Source organism: Phyllostomus hastatus, unplaced genomic scaffold (assembly GCF_019186645.2).
Source record: "Phyllostomus hastatus isolate PE091 unplaced genomic scaffold, TTU_PhHast_1.1 phas_scaffold_46, whole genome shotgun sequence".
Taxonomy (NCBI): Eukaryota; Metazoa; Chordata; class Mammalia; order Chiroptera; family Phyllostomidae; genus Phyllostomus; species Phyllostomus hastatus.
In genome coordinates, this window is record NW_025334032.1 from 30,830,405 (window position 1) to 30,857,295 (window position 26,891).

General features: G+C 47.6%; 1 pseudogene; it reads right to left on the reverse strand.

Annotated features, from left to right (window-relative positions):
• Positions 1 to 1,842: 1,842 nt before the first annotated feature.
• Positions 1,843 to 26,891, reverse strand: LOC123807396 (annotated as a pseudogene).

Genomic DNA, 26,891 nt, shown 5'->3' on the forward strand with positions numbered 1-26,891 from the left:
GGCTTTTTCGGTTTTATAACCTGAGATAGTTGATAGATGTTGACTAATGCCATGTTGGTGACCGTTTTATAATACGTAAATGTATCAAATCAACAAGCAGTACCCCTTAAACTTGCACAAGGTTGTATCAATTATATCTCAATAAAACTGGGGGGGAAAGAGGGGGTGGACTGGTTGTTGGAAGATCTTTTCTCTCTACCTGCCTGATGCCGGCTCCTGTCCCCATCCCGTCTCCCAGAAGACGGGTTTCCCCTCCTCAGCCGCAGCTCTGGGAAGGGCCTTCCTCATGAGCCCCCAGTGCTGCTGAACCCGCCCCTGCCCGCTGGGAGCCGCCATACACAGCTCTGGGTCATGGCGGGCCGGCGGCTCTGGAGGGGAGACAAAACCTAGGAAGACACTACTCCTAGGGGTTTCCTGAGAGGTCATCTTCGCTACTGGTACAGGGTTTTCTGTGCCTCTTTTTAAAAAGTTCATTTCTTAATTATACAAGAATCTCATTCTCCTGTATAAAAGTTGGAAAACTATGATAAGTTTAGAAAAAAGGGTAAAATCATTCTTCATCCTATAATTGTACTTCAACCATGGGGCAAGTCCGTTACTATTTTGGTGCGTTCTCTTCTTTCTATGCTTTTTTTTTTTTTTACATATTTGAGGTCGTGCTATTTATGTTGTTTCATTCCTTTTCTCCCACTTAAGGCAGTGTGATAAGCATTTCCTCATGCCACTGAATTCATTTATGAATACTGTTTGGTGCCTTCATTATACTCTGTGTTTTGGGCATTGCTGTGAGGTTGACCAGTTAGGTTGCTTTTAGTATATTCTTCTAAAACATATTTTATGAGTAATGCTGAGACAAATGTTCATGTCTATATGTCTCTGTGAATTTCAGATTTTTTTCCCTTAAAATGCCTTTATAGAAATGATTACTAAATTAAAGAGTATGCATAGTTTTAAGATTCTTGATAGTGTTTTGGTCTTCATCTTTTAAGCATATTTTATGACTCAAGATCACCTTTTTTTTTCTATGAAAGAATATCATATCCATTTGAGTAATGAGAAAGCTGTGTTCTAGCACTTTTCCTTGAAGCAATACATGCCCAAACCTCCTCCCAGGAAACACCGGAATCCAGAGCTTCGCTGGGAGCTGTCAGTCAGCTTCGGGAGAGACCTGCCTGACCCTAGGCCTCTCCAAGCCCCTAAGACGTTTATTTTCAATGTCACTGTGAAATGCAGGTAGAAAGGAAGCCAGAAAATGGCTCTTGACTGTAAAGAAGTAGAAACAAGTGAGCGCAAAAATCGGCTCTCCTATTCAATACACTGCACTCGAAACACATTAAGCTAGAATAGGGCCAGCCGTTACTGGGGCAGCTGTGTGAGTCTGGGCCCGCAGCCTGGCTGCACACATCGCCTCTTGTGTAAAGAGGGAAGAGTGAACCAAGGGTGTTAGAAGGTCCTTCCAGCCAGCGTCAGATGGTTCTGTGTTCTTTCCCAGTGGTGTGTGGCTTATGAAATCATGGCCTAAAAGTCCTCTGAAACGATTTTGAGTTTGAGGTTTTCTTTGAAACGGTGATGGTTTAAAAATCACCGTCTTGGAGGTGTGAATTGTTGCAGAATTGGGTATAAGAGTTTGGAATCAGACAGGCTTGGGATCAGCTTTGCTGATTACTAGCCACTGGTGTCCTTTTGCCGATGACTTAAAAGCTTTGAGCGCTGATTTCTTCAACTGTAAAAGGGCTGATAATGAGCCCACCTCATTAGGCAGCCGGAGGATTAGGTGGGTAGGTGGTGCATGTGAGTGGCACACAAGGACCACACAGGGAGGGTCATTGTGAGAACCTCTGCATTTATCGGACCCAAGTGAGCACCACTCCTAGTGCAGCAGGGGAGTCTGAGGTCCAGGGAAGGTGCCCCTTGACAAAAACTGCACAGCATGTTAGACTTGAAATCACAAATCACCTGTGGTTTACTTGCCTCCATTTACTCCTTCGCCACCATAGAACTCAGGGAAGAGCTGAATGAGGACAAAGGTTTCCAGTGGAAATTTGGGTCCAAAGCCAATTGCCAGTATTACGTGTGTATAATCAGATTTTAGATGATTGTCCGGTCATGTGCTGGGTGTTCAGGAAACACCTGCCTTTTCACCTGGACTCAGGTCCAGCCACAATAGTTGCCTGTTTCAGCCCCCAAGCGGATCCCGGGTTGGGGTGGCAGTAAAGTATAGAGGCCCCACCGAGGTCTCTGCGGCACCTTGCACCTGTGCTCCACACTCTTCCCTTTGTTCTCATTTCACTTTGGGCCCCGCCTCCTCTTTTCTGCCTGTCAGCTGAGACAAACTCCTCTCTCCTTGAGGCCTCTGGCCGCACACAGGCCCTCTGACACACAGCTCTTCTGGTGCACTCTAGTGGGCTTGTGTTTGCTTGTCTTATCTCCTCCGTAAGACTCTAAGCTCCCACACAAGGGGGTTCTCACCTTCTTTTAAACTCTTCAGAGTACTTAGCAGATTGCTAGGTATACAACAGGTACTTAATAAATAATTCGTTCTTTGGCGCAGACATTTTTCACATTCCAGCAGCTGAAAATAGGATCCTCTAATCTTGCTGGCTCGAACTGTGGTCTGGATTAGCAGCATTGGCATTTTTTAAATAATAAAGAATTGCTTAATGCAAACCACTAATACATACAAACTATAAAGTCTTAAGGAATTTAAATATCCAAGTCATAGCAAACAGGTGGTAGCCCAACAACCAGGGTGCACAGGTTGTTTGAAGGAGCCAGCCACCGACGGGCCTCCCACGGTGAAGAGGGCATCTCCAGAGGTGAAGGGGCACCTGGGCATCGTGGTGGTTCTCCCCCCGGGGAAGCTGAGAGGCTCACGGGTCCAGGCGAGGAACTCTGTCTGCTGCTCTTCAGGCAGGCCGAAACTCTCAAACTCTAGAGGATGGAAGGAAAAGAATTCTTTTTCTATTTCTGGATAGGTGTCACCTGAGGCAGGAACAGGGCTTTCTGCTTTAACAGTCTCCTTGGCCATCTTCTTGGCAGAGAAGTTTGTTTTTAAGTTTGAGGGGTCCATTAGCCTTTTCTTACTGAGTTTTTTGTGGCTCTCTGGACAGTTCCCAAAGCCTTGCTGGCAGCGTTAGGTCAGGCTGGCAGAACAGCCAACACCGCCAACACATGGTGATGAAACCTGCGATCTTTCATCTAACGCTGTGACTGGAGGCTCAGAACCCAGCTCAGGAGCCACACACGCTCCATTTTCCTGGATTAGGTTGGGGTCGGCAGTCAAACTCATGCAACACTGTCCTGGTCATCTCCTGGGAGCTTGGTGTCCCTGGGCGAGAGAGAGAACACATGCACAAAAGAGGCGAGTGTGGGTCACTGAGCAAGAGAGAGAGAGAGAGAGAAAGGGAGGGAGAGAACACATCTTTGTTCCCTGGGATTATATATATATATATATATATATATATATATATATATGTATATATCCCATTCTCAGGAATGGGAAAGACGAGAGGCTTTTTCCAAATAAACAATAAACTTCCCATGCTTTCAAAGGCTTCTGATGGGTCTGGCCCTTAGCCAGTGATTTTCCCAGGCTGGACTGACTTGCCTGTATGGTCAAGCACCATCCCCTGCACCATTTTGACTGCTAGTGCACACGTGCTGACCTCCCCCTGTCCCCTCAACAATCCGGCACCTGAGGGGGATAAGAGTGGTCTTGATCCTGGGCAGAGCAATGTTATGTCCCCTGGGGTGTGAAGCTATAGTTTTCTGGTGAAGCAAACGAGCTCATACCCCCTAGTTTATTTATCTCAATGTCTAATTCCCTTTGCCCTCTTTCTTACTAATAGCTAGTTACCTAACTATGGTAACATTAATGGAGAACTGACTCAGAATCTGCATTTTATCAAGCTCCCCAGGTGATTTGTATGCATGAGAAGCACTGCGCCAAATGACACTAGTAGCCCACTTCTTAGCCTTTTCTTCCTCACTTGGTCCACTGTTTTTGCTTCTCCCATTCCTGGCTCTTTCCACATTTCCCTACTCCCTTTGCTTCTCCTGCCCACTGCATCCCTTAACCACTTTCTTTCGAGTATCTTCAATTCTCTCACTCCTATAGTCTCTGTTTCTGTCTACAAAATGCCAACAACTCACTTTCTCCATTTTTTTTCATGTTATTTTTTGAGCTCCTGGTACTTACTATGCTGGCCTTTGTGTTTCTGTTGAATCCACACCTGCCTCCTGTATCAAACAGCTGAGTAAGAAGAGGTCTTCGGCAAGAAATCAGAACACAACACTTCTTGCCTTTTCTTTGTATCGACTCACTCCTAACTGCGTGTGGAGTGGCAGTGAAATCCGTGCTCTTTATTTATGGATTCAGCCACGACAAAGGATTGGCGAACTGAGTAGTCGTCAGTAGTTAAACCTAAACCTTTAACACAAGACAGGTATGATTCACTTTAAGACAATCAAACACAGAAAATTATACTTAGAAGAAGGAATGGACTCCGAAAGGTTTTTTAACTAGTCGTCTTTAAAGTGACTTAAAATAGTACATTTATTCACATCTTGATAAGAGCACAGGTATCCTGAAGACATCAGGGAGATGTCTTCAGTTTGAGTTACTGTAGTTTATGTTAAATCCAGGGAAAAAAGCAGGGCTGGAGTCTAAATTACAAAAAAAATGACCCCACCTCCCCACCCCGTGTTTTGTGACGGGAACTAAGCAGTTAAGTGCTGCCGCTGAAGATCACATTTCTTTTTTGGCTCACGTTTCCTACCTGAATCTTAATTTACAAAGATAATTTCCTTTAGACGTTTTAAGAAAACAATTGTTCAAAATGAAAAGAAATCTGTTAGACTGAGTCTTCCTTAATGCTAAGGGCTAACAATAATGGAGTGGTTCAATTTTTATTCATTTTTCTTAAACCTCTGGTTGCTTACACAGTAACTTTCTTCCCCAATCAATTAGTCTAACAATTCATATCAATATTTTATTTTTAATGGTTGACTATTCATTTCATTAAAAATGGAAGTGCATTAGCTCTATGTAAATGATTCCCTTGGGAGAGCCTTATTTAAATATTCATAACATGAAAATTAATAAATCTGAGCAGAGTGTTCGCATTTTAAAAAGGCAGGCTACTGTCAGATGTATTTGGTCCTTGGTGGAATTCACTAAATTAAAAACCTTCAGCATTATCTTTTTATTGATTCTCTTTACAATAAACAAGGCAACGGAAGCGCTATGAGAACAGCATCACTGCCCAAGGACGCATTACTCCTCTCAGCTTCATCCACCATAACTGTCTCCCCTCCCTCTAAGTTTTTCTTGTTAGCCTCCACTTCCATCATCTGCATGCTGACCACTAAGTGCGCTAGTCTGAAATCAGAACAGATAAGTGCTGGGAGCATAATACTTACTTCCATTTTATTCAGTCTCTCTCTTCTCCCTCCTACTACCCCAAATGAAGCCAATGAATCATAACAGTGTGCCGCACGCTCTAGGGAAAACTGTTTCCATTGGGATGCCTCCTGATTGAAGGGCGAGGCATACACTTCGTGGGGGTAAAGGCTGTTTGTTGCATGTTGATTCATGAGTATATGTAACTTTAGAATAAGCAAACCTGACCAATCTATATGTTGATTGGATGGTGAAAAAATCCAACTAGAGTAGTGCATCTCTGATAAGCTACCAAAGCTTTGAGAATGCCATTTATATCCACAAAAATTAACTTGAAATGGATTAAAGACTTAAATGTAAGACCTGAGGGGGAAAAAAACCTTATAAAACTCCTAGAAGAAAACACAAAGAAAAAACTCTTTGACTTTGATCTTGGCAATGATATTTTTGAATATGATGCCATAGGTATAGGCAACAAAAGCAAAGCAAACAAGTGGGACTACATCAAGTTCAAAGCCTTCTGTACAGCAAAGAAAATAATCAACAAAATGAAAATGTAACCTATGGAACAGGAAAAAATATTTGCCACTATATATTTGGTAAGGGGTTATTATCTAAACTAGATGAAGAACTTGTACAATTGTACAGCAAAAAAAACCCCCCAAATAATCTAATTAAAAAATTGGCAAAGGACCTGAGTAGACATTTTTCTAAAGAGGATATACAAACGTCCAGCAGGTACCTGAAAAAGTTAGGTGCTCAGCATCACCACTTATCAGAGAGATGTAAATCAAAGCCACAATAAGATATCACCTCATACCTGACAGGATGGCTATTATCAAACAAGAAGAGATGGTAAATGTTGGTGAGGATGTGGAAGAGAGGAACCCTTCTACACTGTTGGTGGGAATGTAGACTGGAACAGCCACCATGGAAAACAGTACGGGGGTTCCTCAAAAAATTTAGAAAGAATTACCATATGACCTATCAACCCAGCTTCTGAGTATACATCCAAAGGAAATGAAATCACTGTCTTGAAGAGACACCTGCACTCTCATGTGCGTTGCAGCACTGTTCACATTAGCTAAGACATGGAAATAACTTAAGTATTAGTCTAGAGATGAGTGGAAGAAGAAAATGTGATATCCATATATATACACACACACATACCCATATCCACATATATGTATATGTATATATTCACACACACACATACACACACAATGGAATATTAAAACTACGGGAACCCCGCCCTCTGCAACAACAGGAATGAAGCTGGAGGGCACTATGCTGTGTGAATTAGCTGGACAGAGAAGGACAAATACTGCACAGTATCGCTTACATGTGGAATCTTAAAAAGAAGGAAAGAAAGAAAAAACAAATGTTCTTCCAGTTCTAACATTGTGTATAAAAAAGAGTAGGTCTTTGAAAGAGGAAACCTAGGCTGGCCTGGCAAATAGGTGACATGAAAGTGACCCCTCCCTACCCCCTAGGGACCCAGATCCCACTCCTTCCTTGAAACCCGCTCAGAGCCTCAGCATCCACTCCACCCACCCCTCCGGTCCGCCTCCACCACTCCCTCCCCACGGACTGGCTCATGCGCTGACACTTACTTGCCACCCCAGAGGGTGAAAGGTTAACAGAAGAGAAACAATGCTTTTCCACTTGGGGAGGGCAAGGCAGTCATGACTGCCAGGGGCCAGAGACCTCCACCGGCAGCAGCCTCTGGAGGTCGCAACTCAGGTGTGAGGCTAAAGGACGGAGAAGCCCTCAGAAGAGCGAAGACGAGACCCCACGTCGTCTGAAACGGAACCTGAAATCGAGCCCCCAGGCCCTTCCATGTTTGGTTCTCAAGACACGGAGCTGTGTTTGTGATTCTTGATACAAATCAAGTCCTTCTTCTGGGCCAAGTGAGGAAAGAAAATACTCAGACCCATACACTGTGTTTATTTGATTTTACCGAACACTTGCAAATTCGGTTGTTCTATTGTAAATGAGACCCATGTGGAATCCATACATACAGTAGAGAGACAGATGGTGCCGTCTCTCCCTGCGTGTGTACACAGAGGCTATGAGCGGATAAGATACACAAAGACTGAATGTTTAAAGATAGTGCGTACATTATATGCAGCTGAAAAATTGGAGTCATCTACTTCAGAGTTTCTCCAGGTGTGGTCTATAAACCACCTGCCTCAGAGCCTCCTGGGGTGTCATTAAAATTCAGGATGGGAGCCCGACCCCAGACCTCTGGAATCGGTCTCCCCCACACCCCTTCCAAGCCCGGTTCTGGGTCAGCGCTGTGTTTCTAGCCGCAGGGAGCCTCTGGAAGCTGCAGTCATTGCTCTGTGCTTCTGGGCACCTATGTACGGGCTTCTGAGCATGCCTGTATCTCATAGGCAACTGTGAATACATTTTATATTTATCAGTGGCTTTAATGTTCTCTTTACCCCTCTCTTCCTCTATCAGCTCACTGTGGCTTTCGCAAGGTTGTGCTGCTTTTCTTCATGAGTCTTTCCTCTAGGTTTGCAGCACATTGTGTCTAGCCATGGGGAAGCTCCTAGAATCACCCCTTGTTATGTCTGAGGTGGCTTCTCCCCCCTAGGTCCTTTTAGCCTTTTTGCAGCTTCCCAGCTGCGCCCTTGGCACCATTACACGGTCATGATTTTCGAAAACCGAAAGGCGTGAGAATGAGCTACGGGGAAAAACGAGGAACAGCAATGCTGCGCATTTATACCCGCTCCGTTTATCCGGAGGCCACCCGCAAATTCCGGCTAATGCGATTAAGCGGGAGTGCCGTGGATTTCATCAGCACGGAAAAGCAGACCCCTTGGAGGAGTAAATTATGGCGCCTGTTTAGCTGCATTGAAATCACTACCCAAAAGGTACAGATAGTAATTGAGTAGTAAACCATAAGTGACAGAATCCGAAGGGTGAATTTCACATGGTAAATGTGCTAAAGTACCTGCGGACTTGCCCAGGGCTCCGAGCACAGAGCCGTGCTTCGTAGATTCCAGTGCCAGCTGCACAGGGTAAAGCGCTGGGAGGTTGGAGAGCATTCTAGCATCAGTTTGGGACCCAGGGGTGGCAGGTGGCCACCCCGGGAGGAATTCCCTGGACCATCCAGCACAGACGAGGGGGCCGACAGCCTGCATGGGAAGCATTCGGCAGCCACGGGACTGAACAGCCCAGCCAAGCTCCTGCAAGTGCAGGTCGTCCAGTGCGCTGTGTGGCGGAGAGCGATTCTCATCCTTAGCGTAGGACACCTCGGCAGCATCAGTTTCTGCCAAAGGAAGAGTCTTGCAGATTTTATTATGCTACAATTGTTATCACAGGCCCTCTGTAGGATTAAGGAGTTAGAGATCAGGACACCCTGTGTGGCGGGGCGGAGAGAAGGCGGTGTAGCTGGAGGCGCCAAGGCCTGACGTTCCTGGGTCTGCCTTGGTAGGTAGGACGGCCGTGCCTCGGTATCTGGGGGGTTGGGCCCAGGACCTGCTGCGGATACCAAAGTCCGCAGATGCTCAAGTCCCTTATATTGTACAAGATGGTGTGGTATTTGCATACAACCTGTGCACAACCTCCCCCATACTTTAAACCATCTTTAGATTACTTATAATACCTAATACCATGTAAATGCTATGTAAGGAACCGTTATACTACATTGTTTAGGAAATAAGGACACATGAAGTCTGCACAAATTCAGTACAAACACCATTGTAAGCCTAACTCCATAGTATATGTCAGCAACAATGCAACATTTTTTCCCAAATATCTTCCATCCTCAGCTGATTTGATGAGGCTGCAAGTCCTACTCTGAGCTGTTTAGATGGTAGATGTGAACAAGGGGTCAGAGGACCTAGCCTGATACCTGGGAGAGAAACAAGGAGACCCTAAGCATTGGCGTGGTGGAAGAGGAGTACTTCCCACACACCAGTTACTATGGTAACAGTATTTTAATATCACTGCTATTACCACCACTACTACTATTAGTGATAACATACAAGCACCTAATATCATCTGGCATAATCCCCTCAAGAAGCTCATGAGGTTCACATGATTATCTCTTTTATACAGAATTTTGGAGAATTAAGCCTTTTTGGTCAAGGTCATGTGGCCTGATTCCAAAGACCCTACTTAGAACCGCTATTCTACATGCCTTCTATTTTCAGTGCCTGATGGCACTGAAGACTCCCAGTAGCTCCGCATGGTGGCAGGCTTACGGGTCCCCCGCCTAGTCTACAGATGAGGAGATGGAGGCCTAGCGAGCTTAGGGGAGGCGCTGCCTACAGGGACGCAGCAGAAGGGACAGCCTAGGACTCATGCCCGGGTCCACCTTACACAAAAGCCTGACTCTCGGTCGACAATGCTGGTGAGGCTGGGGGGTAACTTCCCATTGGTGGGGAGGGTGACCTTCAGCACAACAACAAACACTGGATGAGACCTTGTCCTGCCAGGTGTCACCTGCGCCTGGAGCCAACATCACCCAAACCCTGGCTGCAGGTGTGCAGACAGAAGTCCCATAGTTTAAGCTGAGGCTGCATTCCGATGAAACAGCACTGAGTGACAAAAGGCCTGGCTCAGACAGTAATGGGAGTGGTCAGGAAGGCAGGAGAAATCGGTGGGAGTCACAGTGGTTGAGGAATGTTTCCCGGGGAGGTGGATTTGATATGCAGAGAAAGTGTGGTGGTATTTGGAGGATCAAAGGGATGTTAATATGCACCTTTTTATCCATGCACCTTTTTATCCAATACCTTCAAGTGTTCTCAATGTGCTGGACATGGTGGGGGAGGCTGCAGAAATATGAAATACATTTTCCAGTCTTAAGTGGCTTGGAGTCTAGTTGGCGAGATAGAGCACACAGGAAGGCAGTGATTGATACTAGCCAACACCCAATTAGGGGCTAAATTATGTTCCATTATCTCTGAGCACTGTAGACTTTCAGAGGATGAGTGATCAGTAATGGGTGGGGTGGTCAGGAAGGGCTTCCTGCAGGAGATGGGGCTTGAGCTGCAGTGCCTTGGAGGAGGTGGGGGTCAGGTGGAGGGTGTGCCGTCAGTGGAATGGGGGGTGGTCATGGTGTGTTCAGGGGCTGGTGAACAGGGGAGCAGACACAGATGCTGGCCAGCCTCAGTAGCATCGTCATATTTGAGGGCTAGTGTAAAGCTGCCCACAGAATTTGGAATTAAGGTTGCTACCTTGTGAGTTTAACTATAAAACTTGCTCACAAGATCGGCAAACTCTTCTAGGAGAGACTGCCACCAGCCTTGCAGGACTCGATAATGCCGGGGACTTAGAAGTGTTTCTTCATCTCCAAAGGAACAGCCGCCAGACAAGGGATAGTTGACCACGGAGCCAGGAGCATCATGGGGTCAGTGTCTTCGGTGCCTATCTCAGCATTGTCCAGGGAGAATGTGTCCTGTGTCCCAACCCAGGTTGTCCAGGCCGCTGTAGTTCTCATCTCAAATCACAGGAGCCTGTGTGAGCACAGCGAAGGTGGGGTATTCCTAAGAGAGGTCTCTAGTCTCTTCATAAACAAGATGGCTAAACCTCCAAAACTGATGATCAAGCCCAGACTGTGGCAAACTAGCCCCAGAAGGCCACTCCACGGGGACACACAGTCAGCCACCTGGCTCCCCCACCTGACCCCAGGCTGCTGCCTCTGCCTCCCTGGTTGCACAGCCCCAGGGATGTTGTCGCCACACCTTGCACCTGTCAGCCCTGTGTGATGCCCTAAATGAGTTTGCATTTAAATGGCAATAAATATATTCTGAAGGCCTTCCGCAGTTCTTGGTGTTGGAGACAGGGCCCCTTTGCGGCCCCCTGGGGCTCTGGCAGGGGAAGGAGTGCAGTTACCAGATCAGGAACCACGTTAGCGGGAATGAATTCTCCTTCCCTATCATCCTGAGTGACTTATCAGCACTCCCTCCTATCTTCGACAGAGCCCCGGGTTCTGGCAACTGTCAGAAAATCGTCGGCGTGCCCAGCCTTGCCCTCGGAAGAGACGAGATTGTGGGGCCAGTCACTGCAGATACTTGAACCCTCCAGCATGTGCTTATCTGACCTGACATTGACCTGAGGGTGGAGACAGTCTTGTTTCCTCGGTGGTTGTTTCGCACTGGAAAACGGTTCTGTTTTAAAAATGACTGGCCACTCCTCCTGGGCAGGGCCGGCCTTCTGGTGTGGAGGTTGAGGAGAATGGCCCCAGGAATCCTGAATAGAAAGGAAGGCAGGTCTGACAGAAAGGAGGTGGCTTCTGAGAGCCCTGGGGTCTGCCACAGAAGAGTAGCTCGGTGAGGTCTGCGTGTTCACGTGGTGGAAAGGACACGCCCGCATTGCCTGAGCGAGAGCATGATCCATGGCGCGTCGTCAGTGAGAGGTTTCCCCTCTGTGGAAGGAAACTAGGAGGCATGTCAGGGCAGCCCGACATGCTAGGAGGCTCCTGGGCTCCGAGAGGAGGAGAGCAGAGGTTGGAAACGTTAAAGCAGGAGGGGGAAGCGTGTGTGTGCGCGTGCCCGTGTGTGTGTGTGTGGGCCCACGTGTGTTGGATCAGGGTGGTTAGAATAAAAAAGGGTAAAGAATTTCCTCTGAATGTTGGAGCTGTCCGGGAATTGGGAAGCTCATATATACCACCCAGTTTTCTCCCCCTGAATTCACAATTCGTAAAGAAAATGGTACAGTCAACAGTTGGAAATCCTTCTAACAGTAAGCCGGCTGGAGAGTGAGGCTGTGGATCTGCAGCCTGGGGGCTGTGCAGACTTCACTCTGGAATGCCGGGGCGGACAGAGCTCCCGGGACACCCCGCAGGGCCGGACCCTCTGCAGGCGTGGGCTCTGGGCAGGGCTTGCTCTGCTGCGGGCAGATCTGCACCAGGAAAAAGGAGCAGCTGAGCCATGTGGCCCAGATTCTTCCCCCAAGACACCGACCAGACAGCTGACTTCCTCCCCAGACTGAGGGGGATGGGGAATAGGGGGTTAACTTAAGACAGTTTCCTCCTCATGGAGGCACTGAGCCAAGGAAAAAGTCTCTCCAGCCCTTTATGAGTTCTGTGCAAACAGACAACAAGAACTAGAATTTACAATCATTACACCAAACGATTTCCTTTGTCTGCGAGGGATCTAAATGGACATGAAATAGGCACCTGAGTGTCCCTTGGACTTCTGAGGCATGCATCGGTGGCCCTGCTGTCACCAGGCTCGGTTTCCCAGGCTCAGAGAGGTCTGCATGTTGTGACAGAGCAGCGTGAGTAATGGGATCAGGAGAAGAGAAGCCATCTAGGCGGGTAAAGAGGGCACCCCTAAACCCCCCTTTCCTCTCATGCTTCCTGAGTGTGTTCTCACCTCCCCGAGAGCGGGGCACCGGCTCGGTCCTTCCCAGGACTGGCCCTGTGCCTCTTCAGTTCTCACTCACTGGTGGTTCAGTGATGCGGTCCCCACCCACCCCGTGTGACTGAACACCGGAGGGTCTGGAGAATAACTTGGGCAGTTCCTGCCCATCCTGATCTCGGAGACCATTGTGGTGATTAAATCCCTCAGTCGGAAGGTCACCTTGTCCCGTCTCCTACCCCCTGAAAAGTCCCTCAAAGGGGCAGGGGTTGGGGAGGAGGAAAATTGGGTGCAAACTCATAGTTATGAGATAACTAAGTCCTGAGATGTGACCGTAGTTAACAATACTATATACTTGAAAATGGTCAAGAAAGTAGCTTTTAAAAGTTCTCATCACATGAAAAAAAAAATGTTACCATGTGAAGGGATGGATATGAACTAAACTTACAGTGGGGATCATTTTGTTGCAATAGATACATAAAACAGTATGTTGTGCACCTAAAACTAATACAATGTTATATATCAATTATATCTCAATAAAACTGGGAATTTTTTAAAAAGTTCCCTCAACATTCCCTTTCAGACAGTTGCTTGAGTATCTTCTGTTTCCCATACCTCCCTTTAGCAGCTGCCCTGAATCCTGGACTAGTTTTTGGAAAGTAATCTTAATGAGCTGGGTGCTTTGAGCAGAATTCTGCTTCATTTCATTTTAAGCTTCACAGATGCCTGGTCCTTCTTTTAAATGCCTGTGATGTCACCAGCCTTCCTAAAATATGTTGAAGGCGTTAGGCTGCCCTTGCTGAGCCGCTGCAGTGGGGATTCATTTGCGACAGGCCTAGGCGAGTGGGACAGGGTTGAATATTCAGTTGCTGGCGGGGCAGAGCAGGACTCGAGATGAGAATGTGGAATTGTAGCTCCAGGTTGCTAAGCCCTGGGCGAGGAGAGAAGACATCGGAGCTGGGGAAGGTTTCCCATCAGGGCCCAGAGTCAATGGCTCAAACACCAGTGGAATCCTCTTCACCTGTCTGGGTTGCAGAGTGATCACTGGTTTCAGCCTTCTGCTTCCTCGTAAGATCCCAGCATCCTGCTGCGTGAACACGGGAACCTGGACGGAAGCACGGTTGCTTACAGCACCCAAAAGCATCATTCTGAACCCAAGGGCCCTATGTGGAGAGACTGTTCACATAGTTAAGACATTAAATACTTCTTTCAAGTATTTCCATGTAGATAACAATAAGAGCTAAATATGAAATGCAGTAGAGCACCAAGAATACAGACAGAATGGAAACGAGGTTCATTGGCACCCAAGTTACAGAAAGTTTAGTGTAATAGTATTTACCCTTGTGTTCCAGCCATCATTTCAGATACTGAGGTGATTCGTGAAGACTGGGGAGCTCTTCCTGCAAATCTTCACCGCCCCCCTCAGAAAATGCTGCTCTGTCCTGAGGGAAGTGGGTGAGGTCGGTGTTGCTCCTTTGCGTGGCTTTGGAGGGTATGCAGGAGATGGAAGAGAATGTGACTTCAGAAAATGATGCTGCCCATGAATCCAGATTAATCTGGGGCTCCTGAGGCTTGAGCATTAACCAGAGTAAAATAAACATATATGTGGAAACTGTATCTCTGCATTGCATTCTAACCACTGTTTCCATCTATTTCTCTTTGCCCTTTAATATAGTTGGAATGACCCATTTTGAGCTAGAAAATAAGTCTGCGTTTGTTGATGAAATCCAATTGTATAGATGTGACGGTGTTCATAGATCCTCTGAATTCTGTCCTCGGGAATTTTCCCAGATTGAAATCAAATACTCACACTCCTGCCTGGCTCTCAGATTCCAAATCAGCAGTGCCTGCCTTCACACACAGCCTGTATGTGACATTTCTGCGGGAGGTTATCACATTGTAAGGACTGCATGAGTCCTCGGGGCTTATCTAATCAGGTTTTCTTGACACTTGTTTTATTGCGTTCAAATCTCCTGGGCTGATCAAGTGACTATGCTGTTTAGTGACCTGTGACAAAAGACAGCTCCCTTGCAAATGCGTGCCCTTGTTTCAAACCCATTCTCCTGAGAGTGAGAAGAGTTCTGCCTCAAGGCTTGGGGCAGCCTGAACCCTACTGCTATCCGTCTGGTTTTAGGAAACATTCTGGTTGGGGGTGGGTATTTGATGATTCTTAAGGTCCCTTCCAGTTTTGGGGAATTCTAAAATCTAACTGTCACAGCATTTACCACAGTTCTTCCTTGTTCTCTACAAAACAGACATTCAATAAATATGTATGAAATAAGTGAACGGGTGAATAAATGAACACATGGACAGGATTGTCAAGTGCCTGTGATCCCAAGTCTTTCTCCTAGTTCCTCCTTGGAAAACCATTTTGCTTTGGATACAATCTCTTTCAGACAAAGGACTCCGAGTGCCAGCTATGCTCCCTGATGCGTCAAGTTCCAGTCGGGGGCAGACAACCTTACCTGCCCCGGGTTTCCCACCGCATGGAGTTGTAACTGGTGCCCTTCAAAACAAACGGGGTAGTCATGTCCACCTCTCTGGATGGTTATTACAGAAGAATGGGAAATAACAAGTGTTGGTGAGGACGTGGAGAAGCTAGGACCCATACACTCTGCTGGTGGGAATGTGAAATGGTACCGCTGCTGCGGGAAAAAGTCAGGTGGCTCCTCAAAAAGTTCATTTCCACATGACCCGACCGTTCCACCCCAGGTATGCACCCCAAAGAATGGAAAGCAGGAGCTCAAACACACACTTGTATACAATTGCACATGGCAGTATTGTTCACCGTTTCTTAGCCTTTGGCTAAGATCAAGCGTAGATATCTATTCTTATCAGCTTAACATAACAGCATCACTCACAATCGTGGAACAACAACCAACAGATGAGTGAACACATAAACACGATGTGGTATACACATACAATGGAGTATCATCCAGCCTTAAAAGGAAGAAAATTTGGACACATTCTACAACATAGATGAACCTTAAAAATATTATGCTAAATGAAATAAGCCCAACATAAAAGGATAAATATTGTATGATTCCACTCCCATGAAATATCTAGAATAGACAACTTCATAGAATAGAGGTTGCCAGGGGTTGAGGGGAGAGGGGAGGGGGCGTTATTATCTGATGGGCACAGAGCTCCAGTTTGGGTTGATGAAGAAGTTCTGGAAATGGGTAGTGGTGATGGTTGTACAACATTTAATGTCCCTGATTTGTGCACTTAAAAATGGTTACAGCGTTAATTTTATGTATGTATTCTAGTGCAATAAAAATAGTGAAACAAAACAAAATAAAAAGGGTATGTGAAGAACTAGGGGTAGGAGGATATCCGGTGAATTATGCCTTAAAATACTGCTAACTAGAGAAGCTAGCACTTCATGGGGGCCTGCAGCCTACAGACACTCTCGTGTATCACTGTCTCAATCCTTGCTACATCTCTGTAGGGGGTGTCATCCCATTTCACCAACAAATAAACTGAGGCACGGAGATGTTGGCACCCCCAACATCCTATCATCGGCCAATAGCAGAGCTGGGATGTGAACACCTTCCTTCACTTTCAGGATGGTGCTCCTCCAGCTCCCCCGCAGTGGCCTCCCTAAAGTGGGCACCGTGTGCCTTGCAGAAAAGCAGCCCCACATCAGGCCTGTGAGGAGGGCTGAGGGGGCGGTCAGGCATGCTGGCCCAGAGCACAACAGCCTGGCCAGCAACCCCCAGCTGGCCTCCCTCTCACCCTCCCCGGGAGAGGACGAGGTCAAAAAGCTTCCAGCTGGGTTGACGGCACGGACATGCATTTACTCTGAAGATATATCTTGACTATAAAATCACTGGAATCCCCAACCCGCCTTCCCCCATGCCTCTTTAATGCTTGTGTATTCAGAGATCTTTTGAAAGCCTGGACATCAAATTCTAACCTTCTGTATATCAGAATCCAGCACGTCTCCCACAGTCCCATGGGCCATTTTTCAGGAGAACTTTTCCCCAGTTTGACATCTGAGTCCAGCATCCTGGGCATGAAATCACTATTTGTAGGTATCATGAGGAGTTTCCACCACCTGGTGAAATTCATGCATATCATTTTCACTTTATATGTGAGGTCAATCTCTTTGGGGCCCCGTTCAGCATAGAGACAGCCATACATCTCCTGATTTTATGGTTGCAGAAGTCACTACATCAAACCATCCACTGGCTTTTTCAGAGTAAAGTGATCCATCTGTGTAATTAATCTTGAGCACGCTCCTGCCCAAAACGGGCAAGTTCAGCTCTGCCTATTGCTCTTCATAACAACTTGAAAGATGGCAACGAAGGCCCTTTGGTTCTGATGTCCACCCTCAAGGCCTTCAGCCATGGAGTTCCCGCTGTTCCGGGCATTCCTGCGAGTGCGCTGTTAATTAAACTCCCCAGGTTGTTCTTCTGAGACAGTGGCCGCCTCAGGAGGAGTGCCAAGGCCAGGCCAGGAACACTCCGCCTCCTGTCCATTGTCCTTGATTGCCAGGCCTCTGTCTCTGGAACAGTGAGCCTTGGGTTCCCAGGCCTGGCAGCCCATTTGCCAAACACCCACCCACTGCAGCTGGGAAGAGGTAGTGGTTCCAGTGATTAGGAATCCGGGCTCTGACAAAACACTGAAGTTTTAACTCTGGCTCTGTAAGGAACAAGTTCTGCAGTGATGGGAAAGCCTCTTACCTTCTCAGTATCTCAGTTTCCTTGTCTGTAACATGGGGGATAACAGTAGTATAACCCACCTTAAGTGGTTGGGAATAAGGAGATTTTAACATGCAGAACATTTAAAACAGTGTTGGAAGCAGACGAAGACCTCACTGCAGGTTAATCGCTATCATTCTCAGAATTCTTGATCAGTGCCTGGATTCACAGAGTGCCTCACCAAAATGCTAACCTTCGAAAATTTCCTGGAAACCCCGTGTAAATATCCACAGTCAAGAGCAAATGTGTTGAGCAACAGTCCTCGGCCGTCCCCAGATTCCCTGTCAATCTTCAGAGGCTGCTGCAACTTGGAAGTCAAAGATTAGGAGTCCTACTTGCTGGAGTAGTTGAGTCACTTTCTCCTACCCCTATTTTTTTTTAATTCAAGGCTTGCTATGGCCTTTTTAATAAGAATTTGAAAGTTCAGTATAAAACACTCAATAAAAAAATTTTACAGCTACACTTTATAAATGACTGAGAATTATGTTATTTTAAATTTACAAAACTTATAAATACATACTCACTTATTTTATCCCCCTACACCTATTGTTTGAAAGGCACTTCATAATCTGCAGAAGACTCTGTCTTATATCAGTGACCTGGCTCTGTCCCCACGGCTTTCCCTTTCTGCCATGCGGACGGAGCGCTGACGTCACCTGAGTCCTGGCACGCCTTGACTTTTTTTGCACATGCTTCTCTCTTGGTGTGGTACGGCTCCTTGCTTGGGGACACTCTGCCTCTTCTGCATTTTCCATGGCTCATCCTCCTGGACCTTCCGGCAGTGGCTTAGACTCCGCCTCCCGGAGGAACCTCCCCAGCAGGTCCCGGTCCAATCTGCATGGAAGAGCCTTTTCTGTGTGTTACAGCACCTAGTACCCATCACCACTCCCGCCCTAGTGTGCTCCTCTCCCCTGCTGGGCCCTGAGCTCCTTGAGGGCAGAGCCGTGCTGTTTCTTGTGATCTCTCTGGTCCTCAGCATGACACGTGGTATTTCGAGGGAGTTCAGAAAAGAAATGAAGCACCCTTGGAGGGATCTAGAACTTGCCAGGGGGGTGGGGTTCCTTAGAGAGGGGAAACAGGCAACACGACTGAGACATTTGGAGAAGGCTTCACAGCAGACGTGACACATGGAACGGAGTCTTTGAAGATGACAATGACTTTGACGAGCAGAAGAGGGGAAACAAGGGCTCAATCACCCCACTCTTGAGACCATCAAATATTGAGGAGGTGGGGGCAGCTTTACCTTGCTCTCAGAACATGTCTGGTGCTGGCCATCATCACATGACTACAGCTGGGAGGCACCCATGATGGGGGCCTTTCAGAGGGCAGCAAGGTCCCCCTCCTGCCCCCGAATTTGATGTGAAAATCCTGCTCCTGCTACAGCTCGCAGGTCAGCAGTCGTGTCCGTCAGTTTTTCAGGAGGCCCCGCTGATGGGAGGTGGACTCGCTGATCGCTAACACAGCTCTCAGAGTGATTTGGAATAACTGGAACACATTCTTTAAGGTGTTCCACCTTTTAAGGATACCTAGCAAGTAGTAAATATCATCAAAATTAATTGTGCCAAGCAGACTCTTACAATTTAAATTGAATTGTCAGCTTTGTGTAATAAAATGTTAAAATTATGTGTTGCACAAGGAATAAATTTAACCCGGTTATTTGACTCAAAATTAAATTAAAGACCGAATGCACTTACTTTTTAATAGGCTTTACATTGTTATATGACTTCCCTCCGAGTCATTTATCTCTAAGCCGTATTTCTTTAAAGCAGGTAATGTAAATTTCCTTTCCCTGGTTCCTTTCCATCCCCAAAGCACACAGTATTTCTCCCACTTAACTTTTCCTGATGATAATCGTTGGTGGGTCTGAGTATGTGTAACGTTTCCTCTCCCTCAGATGCGCGTAGAGAATGATCTTCCCTCCCTCTGACTTGGATGGACTACTGGCCACAATGGCATGCACTAAAGATGCTGCTCCTCATTGCCCTGGTCTGGCACACCCTCCAGAGAAGGGTGACCAGGCACAGCAAAGGACTGGATGTCCCAGGCTTTGATTTGTTCATCTGGCAGCCCTATACCAGAGCCCTTCTCAGGGTCCCAGACGTCTTCCTGGACAGACCTCCACCTCCGTCCCCTGAGTGCTTGCTCACCTGCTCGCCCCCGTGGCCCCCACTGGAGGGACCGTCTCTGTCTGGAATGGCTAAGCTTCCCTTTCACTCCCTGAGCTAAGTCTTTGCCAAATATTTCCTGTGTCTGTTGAGCTCGGCAAGAGGCATTTACCCCGGTCCTGCAGCATCTGTTATTCATGATGATGAATGACCAGAGCATGTGGATGGAACTAGAAGGAGACGGGATAAAGGCCACCACTCCAGGGAATGGATTCCTAATGTATAGGAACTTCTTAATGCAGGAATCATGCTTCCCACACTGCAACCAAGTCATCCTGTGTGTCCACGGACCAGCCAGATGGAGGCTACGCATCCGTTCTCTTATTACTGAGTCAGTGTTTTATTATGTGAGTTGGACTTAGAAGAGGAAAGACAGAAAGCCATTATTTTTTCTGTGTTCAGTTGAATGCTTCTTCTTCCATAAGACATCTCAGGCAGTTCTTATGGAGTTAACAAATAGCCTCATTTTTCAGATAATAAAAATGTCCACTTCAATTCAGAATTCAAATTTGTCACACAAATTTCTTCCCGCCAGATTGGGCCTGAAGCAAGATGAGGGGTCAGCAGTGAGTGAGGTGGGCTGTCCTGGCTGCCTCATCACTGTTGTCACGCCTTCTCCCGGGTTCCGCCTCCCCACCCCCACCCACCGGGAGACAGGTAGAAGACAAGGGAGGAGTCAGCAAGGGCTCCCTCGGGGGTCACCACTGCAATCTGGTGCCAGGCTGATTCTTTCTCTTGGGCAGCACTTTTAGGGGTTCTCTGGGATCTCCCCTTGGCACCTTGCTTAATATCATGGGCCTCCGACCTTCAGTTTTTTTAAAGAAGTCAAAGCCATTCCAGCTGGCCTCACGCCCTCCCCATACCTGTGGTACACCCCTGTGTTGGGGTGCCATCCCCTGAGTCTTTACTCTGCTCCCTGGCAGGGATGTCTCCAACCACGCTCATTCCCTACAGGCAGAAGGCAGAGACCAGTCTGCACCCTCCCAATTCTGGCCACACAGGTGAAGCTCTGCACGTGGATTCCAGGGGCTCTCTCACTTTGCTTAAGGGTGAACCACTCCCTTCTTCCCAGGCCAGTGCGGGCTGGAGTGAGGGTGGCTGTGGCGCGAGAGCCCAGAAAGCCACCTCTCCGCACAGGCACCCTTGTCGCTGCTGCTTCAACCTCCAAAGAAATTTCTAGTGTCCTCTTTTAAACTCTTGGGTGGGTGACAGAACAAGCTTTGGGCCACCCCTTTGTCAGCCCTACACGGATGATCTCATGCCCCCTTCAGGGTAGTTCTCAGCTGTGGGGCCTCACCCACATGCCAATACGGGAGGCATATCATGCTACTACCCCATTACCGCGTCATAAAGGTAGGAATCTAATTGTGTTAAATTTTGACTTCATTTTACTCCTAAATTTATTTCTTTTTTTAAGATTTTATTTATTTAATTTTAGAGAGGGAAGGGAGGGAGATAGAGAGAGAGAGAGACATTACTGTGCAGTTGCTGGGGGTCATGGCCTGCAACCCAGGCATGTACCCTGACTGGGAATTGAACCTGCGACACTCTAAATGTATTACTTAGAAGAGCAAGGAAGCAACACAAGCAACTACAGGGATTGCCTTTCCTTCCAGGTTCAGGCTCTGGACTTAACATGTGCTCTGACGGGAACACAGTATATAATTAGATGTGCCCATTATATTTTTAGAAAGGAGATTTCAAATGGGGGAGCGGTGTGCATGTCCAGGGTACCCACGTGAGACACCGAAAGGGAAGATGGGGCGTGAGGCACTCTGAAAGCCAGAATGATAGCAAATGCTCTGGTGGAAAAGAAGGGAGGGAGGTCTCTAAGGAAGGCCGTGCCGGGGTAGAGCAGGCCCTGTTCCGTGAGCGCTGTGAGGACAGGACCGTAAGCTAGAAGGGGAGGACCTTGCCCAGAGGCACGGGCAGAGCAGGAGCCTGAATCTGGAAGGAAAGGTAAAGGCCAGGATGAGCTGAAGCTGGTGAAACAGTAAGACCAGCACCATGTTTTGTGTTTAATGCAAATCACTCCTCTCAGGGCCAGGCTCCGTTTTATGCACTTATAGTTGAATTTGTTGGATCAGCATGACAAGTAGGTACTGCTGGCATCCCTGTCCACAGGCGGGGAAATGGTGCAGAGAGTTCAGACAACTGGTCCAGAGTCAGGCAGCTAGGAAGTAGCAAGGTGGGAATTCAACCCAGGGAGCCAGGCTCCCGGAGCCTGTGCCCTTCACCGCCACCCCTGCCACCCCGGTTCATCTATTTTGAGCTCTGCTAGGAGTTACGGTCCTTTGAGGCTGTGGATTAGGTTTTGTGTGCTTTTGCAGTCCCAGCATTTTGCTCAGTGCCTGGCAAGTGGCACACACTCCAGGCTTGTTGAATTGAATTGTGCAGGTGTAACAAGTAAAACGAGACTCCTGTGTCCTATTTTTGCCGAAGCCTCCAAACCGAGGATAATGGATGGTAAGTGCTGTCCCCATTTTGAATAAAGGGGCTGGCCGCATCCACCTTGAACTTGGAGGAGGCCAAGCGGGCCAGGCAACCGCCTGGGCATGTGAAGAGACATGTTGCTCTAAGGAGAGAACAAAGAACAATCTCTCCAGCTCTCCTTGGAGAGATTGTGTAGGAGTAGAGAGCACGGTGGCTTCCCGGCCCCTCCCTATCTCCCGCCCACCCCCCTCCCTGGCCACCCAGAATAGTGAAGAAGGGCCCTGGACAACCACTAGGGGAGATTAGAGTTATTTTTGGAAAGGGAAGCTGATACCTCACGGTGCTGGCCAGGTCCTGGCTGATCCACCAAACTGTCCAGCCTTCCTCATGCTGTGGCTGGACAGGCATAGGAAGGAGGGCTTGGGGGATAGGCCCTGACTCCCCGCTGAGGCAGACTGAAGGCCAGGGGCTGGCAGAGGCTCCCCGAGATGGCGGGCTGGCAGAGGAGAGAGGGCAGCGGTAGGCATGCCCTGCAAACCCCAGTTTGGGAAGGACCACAGCTGGCCAAGAAGCCTGCCTGCTTGGTGAAGGCAGCTGGCCCTCAGCCAACACAGACAGAAAGGGTCCAGGGGACGTGTGAGAGGCCACCTGAGAGTGTATGGCCCCTGCTTGGACTGATGTAGAATCCCCTGAGAGAGTACGTGTTAGGGGGTGGGTGGGGACTCGGGAGTAGTGGGAGGTGTGCCCAACAAACCTTCAAAGGGTCCCACAGGAATGTTCCAGTACGTACATGTCAGCAGTGAGAAGGAGCATTACACAGCTCAGGGAAAAGCCCAGAGCCCAGCCCCTCTCCCTGCCCCTCTCCCTGGCCCTGGCCCTGGCCCTAGAGAGCCAGAAATAGCAGAGAGGGTGGGGGAAGGGTAGAAGAAGGAGCAGGCCTGACCTGGGCTGAGGTCGTGGAGGGGAGAGAAAGGAGCCGCTTCTGTTGGAGACAGTGAAGCTTTGGTTTAGATCATGCTGGACTTTCTGATACCTGAAAGTGACCAGAGTGCCCATCTGGTCAGATGACACCGGGCGTGGGGAGGGGAGGGCTGACGGGATGGATGTGAGGGTGGCTGCAGTGGGGGGGGGGGGGAGAAACACAAAGCTGTTTCTTGATGTCGCCCTACCCCATCCAGCCTGTTCAATAACCTGTTACACCAGGAAGCGGCGGGTGGGCGGGGAATGTTCAGATAGCACTGCCTTCCTCCCCCCAGCTCTAGGGCAGGCTTTAAAGAAAAAACAACAGACCATTTCAGTGTTTCTGAAATCCAATGCCTTGTAAATCCAAGTGCACATTTATTATTTTTTTCCCTGAAGACATTTTTTAAAAAATGTATGCTATCTGAAAATATATCGCATGTCAGGAGACTATTTTGCAATGACAGAGCCATTTACAGGTTTGTACGTGCTCTCACGTGATTATAAGTTCAATGTCACTCTGTGGCCTTCCTGCTCTAGGAAGTTGCAGTGTCCAGCCTGCGTGGGGGTGGCAGGAAAAGGACAGGACAGGGACGAACAGGGATTGGCTTAAGACTTCTGGCTGAGACCACAGGGAACTCCCACCACGCTCCTGGCAAAAGGTGTCAGGTAACCACAGGACAACCTCAGGGTTCAAGTCCAAGGATGAGGTGGGGGCAGGAAGCTGATCTGAAGTAACGGGTTGGCTGCACAGGACTCTGAGAGTGAGTGAGTCTGGAGAGCCTTTTAGAGGGAGGAACTTTAATTTTTTTTTAAGAGTAGCCATTCATCTGGTGATGGGCACCTGGTTGTTTCCGTGCCGTGGCCATTGTGAGCAACGCTGCACTGAGCACAGGCTGCAGATACTCTTGCGGATGGCACCTTTGCGTGTTTTAAATACATATCCAGAAGTGGGACTGCAGGATCCTGTGGTAGTTCTATTTTTAAATTTTTGAGGAGCCTCAATACTGTTTTGCGTAGCAAATGCACCAGTTTACACTCCCACCAACAGGGCACAAGGTTTGCTTTCTCTCCACATCCTCACCAGCTCTTATGATCTCTGTGGGGTGACTGTTGTTAACTGAACCTATTGTGGCAATTATGTCACAGTATACACATATATCAAATCATGACGTTACATACTTTGGATCAATACATACTTTGGATCATACTTTGGATCAATGTTACATGTCAATTATATTGCAATAAAACCGGAGAAAAACAAGCTATGGCAATAAAAAGTTTTTAGAGAGTAACTCGTGCCTTTGCTTTAAACCCGTAGACAGGACGAGAACCACTAGGGGCCCAAGATGATGTAGTCACAATTATGTAAATTCAGCCTATGCAAGAATTTTATACCTGAGGAAACTGACCCAATAAAATCAGATTAAACAATGTGTCCAAAGGGACACAACTGATAAACAATAGAACTAATCACCTCTCATTTTTCTTCAATTTTATCACAGTGCAGAAAGCCTTCTAAATGAAAGGGATAACACAAAGATGTATGGAAGGAATACATAGCTTAGCATGATACAATAGTGAGAAAATACCTAGCTCAAGTTCAGAAGCACAGTTCCCGCACAGCCAGTCTTGGCCAAGGACAGACCTTGCCATTGCAAGATGGCAGGACCCCCGGCCGAGTTGGGACACGGTGCAAGGATTCTGCCTCCAGCCCTCACCGCCAAGTGAGCCTGTCTGCCCCACGAAGCTGCCTCTTCCACGTTAGTTTTCCCCTCTGCCTTCCAGACGCGGCCTCCCGGAGCCCGGAAAGGACAGCGGCGGGTCCCAGAACCCTGGTCATCGTCTCTGAGACAATGGGGAGCAAGAGCTCCCAAATACCAAAAGAGTGGAATTTCAAAAGTGGATACAGGAGGATTGTTGTTTCCTGGCAAAATTCTAGGACTGAATATTTTACAGAAGAATCGAGGCTCCTCGGAAAATAAGGATGTGGCGTTCGCCAAAGCGAGGTGCACAGTACTAACCTCACTGCTTTCTCATAGCGTTGGCAGCCTCGCATGCGAGGGGGCTCACAGGTACAGTAAAACATTTCATAAAGTTCCTTTAAAACATGTAGACATAAATTAATTAAATGGAATATAGTTTGATAAACTCATACGTGATTAAAAACCCTGTACCTAAGGAGAATAAGCTGCTCTGTGAGTGGATATCCATAAAGCATTTATTGAACAAGAATTGGTTGATTGATTGATTGATTGATTTTATTATAGTCAAGACCTTTGTTAATGATGTGAAGCAATAGCAAAAAGAGACTATGAGTGGAATTATGTAACATTTCTGACAAGACCATGATTACGTGAGTAAATAACAGGTATGATCTTTATTTGTAGACAAGGACAATTTAAACCCATTGTTTATGGAGAACAGTGGTGTGCAGAGCATTCTAACTGATACCCTAAATCCTTTTTGGGTGATAGCAACAGGGACTTCCATGCCGGGGATGCCACCTTGGACTAATGCACATCCTTTGGTGGTACATAATGACATTGCTGCACAGTCATAGCATTTTTGATGGAGCTCAGAGTATCATCCCATCAATCTCAGTGTCACTTTCGGTTGTTTCTTTTAGCTAAACATGCCGAGTTCTTTCCCGTCATCATGCGCCATAACACCTAGACCTTTAGCCTCCCCCCCACACCTGGCTCTCTATCTCCTCTGGGCACGGTCTAGCGCTCCCCTTAAAATGCGACACTTAGTTACCAACTCCAATACTCTAGGTAAGGTTTAATCACCTAGGAACACAGTGTAATGATGTCCAGCCTTGATTTAGAAACTGTTCTTCTATTAACACAGTCCATCGACTCTTGAGTGCGTGCTCCCCACACTCGGCTCTTCGTGCATTGTGACCTTAAAGCTCTCAAGTCCTTCCCATTGGAACTGCTGTTGAAACAAGAATCTCTCCTCTCGTCCCTGTTGATTATTTGGAAACTGAATAAATGGGTTTACATTTATTCCTGTTACATTTTGCCTTATCAGATTGTAGCTTAAAACGTCAGAAAAAGTCTTTGTTCTTTTAACTTAAATGGGTCATCAGTGTATTGGTTTAGCACACAACATCAGCACTCAGTGAACAAAAAACTCAAGTGCCTATTGCACACTGGGCCATTCTGGCTCCCCAGAGGTTTCACAGAAATGCTCTACTTTCTGCTAGTGGGGATTGTGCGTCTGACCTGCCCTCTCCATTCCACCTCTACCCGCAAACAGCTCCTCCGGCAGTTTCCCCATTTCAGTAAATGTCCACTCTGTCCTCTAGTCGCTCAAGACAAAATTCTTAGAATCATTTATAACTTTTCTCTTCTTCTTCCATTCCACATCCCATCCATCAGCAAACCCTGTGGGCTCTGCCTTCAGCGTCTAACCAGCTACTGACCCCTTCTCGCCACCGCTGCTCTTGTTACCACAGATCAGAGCCCCCATCCCCTCTGGCCTGGATCATCACACTGGCCATTTAACTGGACCCCTGATTTTCACCCAATGCGCTGTAGTCTATTTTTAACTCACCAGCAGGCGATGCTTTTAAAACAGCATTCCTATGGTCCAAGCTGTCCAGCGTGTTCCCCATCCAACTCAGTAAAAACCTGTTTCTCCCAGAGCCCTGGGAGGCCCTACGTGGTTTCTCTCCCAGCTACCTCTGACCTCATGCACCCCCCTCCCTCCCGTTTACACCTGTCCCCACTCCCTTGCTCTTTCCCAGGTGTGCCAAGCAGGCTCACACCTCAGGGTTCACGTGCTGTTGTTCCCTCTGATTCGTTTTGTCATGGTTTGTTTGCTCATCTCCTCCAGCTCTCTGCCCAAATGCCATGTCACCAGTGAGGCCTAAACATAGCAATACTCACCACCTGCACTG